This window comes from Mastomys coucha, chromosome X, assembly GCF_008632895.1.
Source record: "Mastomys coucha isolate ucsf_1 chromosome X, UCSF_Mcou_1, whole genome shotgun sequence".
Classification (NCBI taxonomy): domain Eukaryota; kingdom Metazoa; phylum Chordata; class Mammalia; order Rodentia; family Muridae; genus Mastomys; species Mastomys coucha.
The window spans coordinates 122,069,091-122,077,194 of NC_045030.1; the positions used below are offsets into that span (position 1 = coordinate 122,069,091).

The window sequence follows — 8,104 nt, forward strand, 5'->3', positions numbered from 1 at the left end:
ACAAATGAGTAATTCATATATAAAATTCTAGAATCTGCATATCAAAGAAAACATGTTATTTTTCCTTCTGGGTTTGTTTTATTGTTCTTGGCACAATGGTCTCTAGTTTTATCTATTTTCTTGTAGATATCATGATTTCTTTCTTTATTTTGTATCTGAAAACATTTTCCAGTGGTAATGTACCACATTTCCCTTATTCAGTTATCATGGTAGTTTAAATAAGAATGGCCCCCATGGCTCATGGATTGAATTCTTGGTCATCTGGAAATATGGCTTTGTTGAAGTAAGTGTGGCCTTGTTGAGGAAGTGTGTTGCTATAGGGGTGGACTTTAGGGTTTCAAATCATCAAGGCAGGCCCATTCAGTTTCTCTCCCTTCCCCCTCTCATTGCTTCCTGTAGCTACAGTCCAGGTCCATGTTGGCTTGCATGTTGTTAAGCTTACCACAATGAATATAATGAAGTAAACCTATAAAATTGAAATTCAGCTAGCCCCAATTTACTGTTTTCCTTTATATGAGTTGCCATGGTCATGGTGTCTCTTAACAGCAATAGAAACCATAAGACAGATGTTTATTCATGAACAAGTTGATTGGTCCCATTTTCAGAGCTCTTGTGGATACTGTGTCAAATAAACATGGATGTGCAAGTATCTCTCTGGTAGTATTGTGAGTTCTTTGGATATATGCCTAGACACCCAGAAGTAATGAAACTGGGTAATATGATAGTTCTATCTTTAATGTATTACAAAACTTTCAAATGGATTTTCATAGTGGCTGGGGAAGTTTACACTACCACTAGAAGTGAGTATAGCTTTCTTTTTCTCAATTTTCTCCATTATTTATCAACTTTAAAAAAATCTTTTAACTTTATGATAAAACTGCAAATAAAAAATTACACACCAATTTTTTGCAATGATAGATATTTTAAATTTTAACTTTTATTTCCCTAATGTCTTAGTATATTGAACACTTTAATAAAAAACCTCTTAACCACTTGTGTTTCTTCAGTTTGTTAGATAATTAATTGACTAAAGCAAACATATAATGAGGTGACATTTTTGTAATATTTTTCTAAAAAATATGCTGTGGGAAGAACATTCTACATTCAGCTCCACTCATAGTTCACAGTAAATTAATAGCTTTCTTATATAGATTCATACTTGGTATAAGTATTATTTTAAGGTCAAAGTCATACATTATTATTGTACATGCACCTATCTGAACTTAGATGTCTTTTGTTGTTTGCTTTTCTAACATATGAGTCCCAATATTCAGTACACATTATTTTATAATTCTTATCTAATTGGTGACTTGATTTCTCTATTTAATTTATCTGCTCATCTGAGTCCCTTACGTGGTCACTGTTCCTTTTTAAAGTCATAAATCTGAAGCATTTTCTGTCTTTTTAACAATAATGCCAGTATAGGTTTTTAGAATTGAAGAGATATGGACCTATATTACCAAGAACCAGCCTGGGCTTGGACAGGGGTTCCATGGAAGGGGTGTCTGGGAATGGTGAAAGAAATGATTGAAAGTCAAATTGTGGGGTACAAGCTGACTGCCTATGTTCTGTTTGAGATAGCTTCTAGACAGCTTTCTGTAGATAGCTCTTGGCTTTTCAGTTTGTTCGAGATAGCTCTCTGCTAGAAAAATTCTAAATGCTTTTTGGATAGTTCATGGATTTTCTGATCAAAGACAGAAAAGATACTAGAAAAAAAATCTTGAATTTCTTGACCAAGTCAGAAATCCTGTAAGAAAATTTCTAAAAGTAATTCTTGGGTTTACTATCAAAATCAGAAAGTCAGAAAAAATTCTAAAAGGGTTGTGTTAGCTCTTCAAGCAATTCTCCCTCTGGATAGCTGCTAGAAAACATTCTAAAAGAGCCATGTTACCTCTCTAAAGTAATTCTTGGGATTTCCAACTAAGGTCAAAAATCTGTTAGAAAAATTCTAAAAAGCTATGAAAATTTCTAAAAGAACTGTGTTTACTCTCCATGGATTTTCTTACCAAAATCAGAAATCCTGCTAGAAAAAATTCTAAAAGAGCTGTGTTCACTTTCCAGAGATTACCTGACAGCTCAGCTATCACTAGAAAAAAAAATCTAAAAGGGGGACTTGCTATTGCTTTCTGCTACAACATCTCATACCTACCAAAGCCTCAATCTTTTATTTACATCTCAGTTAAGTAATTGACTCCAGGTTTTCTCTTGACTTTCCCAGAAATCAGTATTCCATGGTCTTAGCCAATTGACTCTTAGGAAAAAGATGCGTACATTTTTTTTTTTAACATTGAAAAATAATTCAGAGACCTGTCTGCCTTTGTAAACTTAGCTAGGTGGGATCCTGTACTGAGATTACCATTCTGACCACACTTGGATTTAAATTCCCTCTGTCCCAGGCTGACCTAGAACTCAAGAATATGCCTGTCTTTTATCTTTCTGACAAGATGGCTCATAGTGCAGTTGCCTCTGTTCCTTTAGATCTCTGAAGCTCCTTATAGGATTCATATTGCATCCTTATATTTACATAGTTGAGAAATTATATATTTTCCAGCTCATGTTTTTAAGAGTTCTTTCCCCTCAGCCTTGAGGGTTGTCCTGAAGTTCTCTGCACTTACCATTTTGTTGAGATATTAGACACACCCTGGCCTCAAGGACTCATGCTGTCTCTAATTATCATGGAGTCGTTAACCTTGTCAGAGAGGACATCCCTCAAAGGAGGAACTAGAAAATATGTATATTAGGATACAAACAAGCCTTATACCCATGGCAACCATCAACATTCATGGAGGCCCACATCCTGCTGGATCTGTTCCAGGGTGGGAACCATGTCATGCAGTCCCCATCATGGCCTGGCCAGTCTTAGCAGTATTTGGAGAGTTGTCTCATAGATTTTTCACTTGCTTTTGTGTTTCTACATCTAGTGCGATGGATGTTATGTCCTCTAGATTTTACTTTTCTTTTTTTGTTCCCACTGTTTTGTTTGTGGGTTGGTTGGTTGGTTGGTTGGTTGGTTGGTTAGTTTTATTTCATGTGAGTCTTTTGGGCAATTCTCTTTAAATGTTTCTGTCTTTTCTACAGAAATTCCAATTTTATGTCAGGAGATTTCAACTTTGTCTTTGGTTTTGATAGGATATTTTTTAATCATATTTGTGTTTTCTATGATTGAAATTCCAAGGGATATGGAAGGTCCATTGACCTGTGTTTGCCTTTGTATCTGGGAAGTATCTTTCCAGCCACACATGTCAAGAAATTATGCCAAGTTTAGTATTATACTTCCCAAATTTGATACATTTTATCCATACAGTTGTGGGGTGATGCCTCTCAAATTCTGCCAAGGTACTAGTGGATATATTGATTTGGATTCCCGTACTTCATTTCTTCCATATCTCTCTAGATTTTTACCTTCTGGGTAAATTTCCCTGCACACTATATAGAGATTGATTGTTTGAATCTTGATAGCTAAGATTGACTATCTTCAGCTACCCAACTACATGGGACCAGTGCCCTTCAGGGAAATGTATGTCTTTTGGAGTTACTGTTGACCTTGTCCATGTATGAATAGGATAATATCATTAGGTCTCATATTGGAAGCTCATTGGCAGAAAAGGTTTTACCTAGGTTGATTTCATTTTGATATCTTCAAATAATATAAGAGCCCATGATTCTCTAAATAATAATACTCCAGACTCAAATAGTATGCAAATGCAAAGAGTGGGTTTTTTTCTACAGTAGTCCAGATAGGTCTACCATTTACCAAGATGGAGACACACAAGTGAGCTCACAAGCCCAATTTAAAGCATATTAGGGAGATTCCAAGGAAAGGTAGGTGACCTTTATCTTACTTGGGTTGGCTCTATCTCTAGGGACATTCCAGAACCATTGCTGGGGGCCTGGAAACTGTTGCTGGGGAAACCTGGAACTGTTGCTGACCCTACCCTTGCCTTAGACTGGATGGTAGAGCAGCTTCTGCTGGTGGGGCTTTCCAGTAACTGACTTGCTGGACTTGTCCAGTTCTGGGAAACAGAAATTTAGGCCTAGTCTCCTGACCTGCCAGTTTGAAGCCTGTCATGTTGTCAGCCTGTCTCAGTCCTTTCAATATTTCTCTTATAAAAACAAGGCTGACTGTTTTTATTCTAATTCATGACTTTCTAGCATTTTAATGTGTTATCATTTTTGATGTACTGTACAAGAGTTATGCATAGACTATTTATGAGGAAGTCCAAATTCTTATGAAGGATAAACTTATAAAATCAGAATAACAGATATTAAAACAATATAAAATATAGTGAATTAGATACCCAATTATAATGATATAACATATGCTATATTTATCTATTTATTTATTTATTACATTTATCTATTTTTGTTTATATGTTTAAAGCTAGTAGAACAGCTTATTAAAAACAAAAAGAAGAATAGAGAGAATCATGTAAGTAAAGGATAGTCATGTAAACCCAGGAAGAACAAAAATTAAGATATCATGAATTCCCAGTATAGAAGAAAGGATAAACACAAAATACCCAGTGAACTTGGTAATTAAGGAGTTATTGATGACTTTAACTCAACCAGATTTAATGAGGTGGTGAAAGAAAAAACAAAATTACAATGTAATAAATAACCAGGAAGTTGGTGGAATGTAGACATTTTGCTGTAGAAACATAGGGCAACCAAATTTGCACAGTGGACCAAGAGATATAAGATGAAAATCCTCTAGCTTTTGATATTTTTTTCAGAGAAAAATTAATGGTAGGTGGATTGAACTTGAATAGAAATAGAAGAATCGTTTTAGGATTAGAGTAATGTGTATAAACTTCAATCATTGTTGATGAGTGTGCATTTGTCAAGAGAAGCTTGAAGAAGCAAAACTTGGTATACAGTTTTCCCAGAAAGTAGAAGAAATCCTGTTGTAAAATTCAGGCATAAAATCTGAATTGTATTGAGGATAAATAAAGCTATGTTTGAAAATTTCTCTAAGATTAATTAGAAAACATTAATGAGAAGATGAAGGAAAAGATAAATTTGTAATGTATTCCTCATAATAAATCATTCATTACTTTATTATTAGAAAGTCAATATTCATACTAAAGCAATATCTTCATGGTAGAGTGCTTGCCAAGCATGCATAAAGTACTCATTTTATTACTTGCCTCACAAAACAAATAAATACCACAAATATAAACAGTTTAAAAAACCAGAAACAACAAAAAGAAAAAGTTAATATTCAACCCCAAATTTGTAACTATTGTAATCACAATTTCTTTTCTTATTAATATAGTAATTATCAGATTTATTCAATAAGATAAAGTTCCTATAGAAATTAGATAGAATAATATGCATAAAGTATTTCCTCCTGTATTACTACATCAACAAACACAATTTCACTGAGAATACCGAGAGCTAGGGAGAGCTAGGGCTGGTGCTTAAACTAAACAATGATAAGTTTCTAGAATTAATACATCAGCATTATCAAAGACAGAAAGTATAGTCAATGAATGGACTACTAAGATTTTAGAGGTTTTAAGTTAAAATACTTTTTTTCTAGTTTGAATGTGATACAGAAGTAGATGGAAAAGTTGGCTGGTGGTTTTAAGATTCATGTTTTTAAGTTTTGGAAACAAGGGTGGGGCTGCATTTCTAGAAATGCCTTCTTAGACGTTCTCTGTGCTGTGTTCCCATGGTTATTTGAAATCCTGCCTAGATGAAATAAAGATTAACCATCACAGACAATATGTGAACTTATAGATTCTACCCTGTTAGGAAAGTGCGTTTCAATTCTGATGTTGACTATATAAGTAGTATAGAATTACGAGATTATTTTTCTCTTGTGAAAGCAAAATTTCTACTTTAGACATTTATGTAAGGTACACAAAATTTAAGGATCTATAAGTCTCTTAAATGTCATATTAATTGTTCTTATTTTTCTTATTTTAAATTTCTTCATCTTCTGGATATCCTATAAATGTGATTTTTCAAATAGCTGTTCTGTTATCATATGGAAATTAATATATAGCCTTCACTAAAGTATTAACAACTTAGTAAGTAATCCCACTTCCACACACATTTATTTTATTTTCCATTGTATATATGTTATTTAAGGGAAAATATAATATCACATTACTAACTCATGAACACACTCTGATAGATTACTTGCTATCCTGAAAAGATTTAGGAAACTGTCCCAAAGAATATTCAACATATAAGATATTTTAATCCTACATTAATTCAGACTGATCCTCATTATTCTAACTTTCTGATTCTCTTAGTTTTCCTATCGGAATTAGAATTCCTATCAGAATTTCCTATCAGAAATGGAATTTGGAAGTAAAAAATAATAAGCTATCTTTATTATTCAATGAACTTGGTGCATGTCAACTTATTATAAATATAAAAATATCACTGCTAACAAAAATATTCATTCAAAATAAAGTCAATCATTCCTGGCCTTAAAAAAACCAAAACATCTAAAATAGTGACTAAGCAATTTAACCTTTAAAGTAGTAACTAAGAAATGAACTTGGGAATGGGAGCAGATTATCTTGGTAAAAGAGTTCATCTCTTACTTATGAAGACTGTGGTTGTTTTCATTAAGATGATAGTGGCTATGGTACTTAGAGTTTCTATTGCTGTGAGAAGACACCACAAACACTACAACTTAAATAAAAAAATATTTAATTGGTGTAGTCTTGCAGGTTCAGAGGTTTCATTCATTATTATTATGGTGAAAAACATGAAAACATGTAAGCAGACCTAGTACTAGAGGAAGGGCTGAGAGCTCTAAATCATGATCTGTAGGCACTCCCATAATATTGAGGGATAATGCTATAATCCAGTTATTAACTACCAAATATAATAATAATGAATGAAACTGAGATAGTTATTTCAGCAGCAAAATTTAGTGGTTTTTTTATTACATCCAAGCTTTTCTTATTTATTAAAGAAGTCCAACAAATAATAGATCAATTATGTAAAATCAAAACCATAAATTCTTCAAATTGTTTGATTATATTTGTTATAAATGAGATAACAGAATTCACTGCACTTGAAAAATAAATATTTTTTTAAAAAATTGGAATCAATAATTTTAAGAACTTGATAGTCAGACTCTATTCAATTTTAAAACATCAAATTTCCTATGGGTTCTATATTCGTACTACACTTATCAGTGAGAAATAATATGTCATAAAAGATAGTTTACACTGGAACATTTACCATTGTGGTTTTAATTAATCAAAAGATACAGAGAAGGGAATAATATATAATATTACTGAAGCATTAAATTGAAGTTCAGAAAAGTGAAGGTAGTAGTTTCCTAAGCATAGACACACATTATATAACACACATATGGGCATGGATCTCCGTGTGTGTGTGTGTGAGTGTGTGTGTGTGTGCGTGTGTGTGTGTGTGTGAGTGTGTATGTGTATGTGTGTGTATGTGTGTAAAATACATGAAAAATAAATGTAAAAGTAACTGGCATCCAGAAGAGTTTGCTTGGTGCCATTTGCTAGGCCTTGGTCTTCTGGTGTCATGACAAGTTTCCCAGAATTAACAAGGATTTCAAGTTGTTCTCTATGTTTACATAAGAAATTTCAGAGTAAAATAGCATTAAATATTGTCGCTTTACAGCTGTGATGAAAGGAATAAGAATAAGACTATTCACAATTATGTCAAAGCCTTGATAAAACATAACTGCCCAAGTCCCATAATACCAAAATAGTCCCTTTAAGGTACTTGTATTCTTTTTATTTTTTAATTATTTGCATTTCAAATGTTATCCCCTTTCGTGGTTTCCCATCTGAAAAACTCCTAACCCCTCCCCTTCCCCCTGTTCACCAACTCACCCACTCCCTGGCTTCTTCTACCATTGATGATCAGCAAGGCTATATACTGCTACATATGCAGCTGAAGCCATGAGTCCTTCCATGTGTACTCTTTTATTGCTAGTTTAGTCCCTGGGAACTTCGGGGATACTTGTTGGTTCATATTTTTGTTCCTCCTATGGTGCTGCAAATGCCTTGGGTCCTTTCTCTAGCTCCTGCATTGGGGACCCTGTGCTCAGTCCAATGATTGGTTGAGAGAATCTACCACTGTCTTTGTCAGGCACTGG

At 33.6% G+C, this 8,104-nt stretch overlaps 1 non-coding gene across 1 annotated transcript; it reads right to left on the reverse strand.

Annotated features, from left to right (window-relative positions):
- Nucleotides 1-1,991: 1,991 nt before the first annotated feature.
- LOC116096061 lies at nt 1,992-2,056 on the reverse strand. Its single transcript, XR_004120823.1, has one exon. It is a non-coding gene; the product is annotated as a U7 small nuclear RNA (small nuclear RNA).
- Between the last annotated feature and the right edge of the window lie 6,048 nt (nt 2,057-8,104).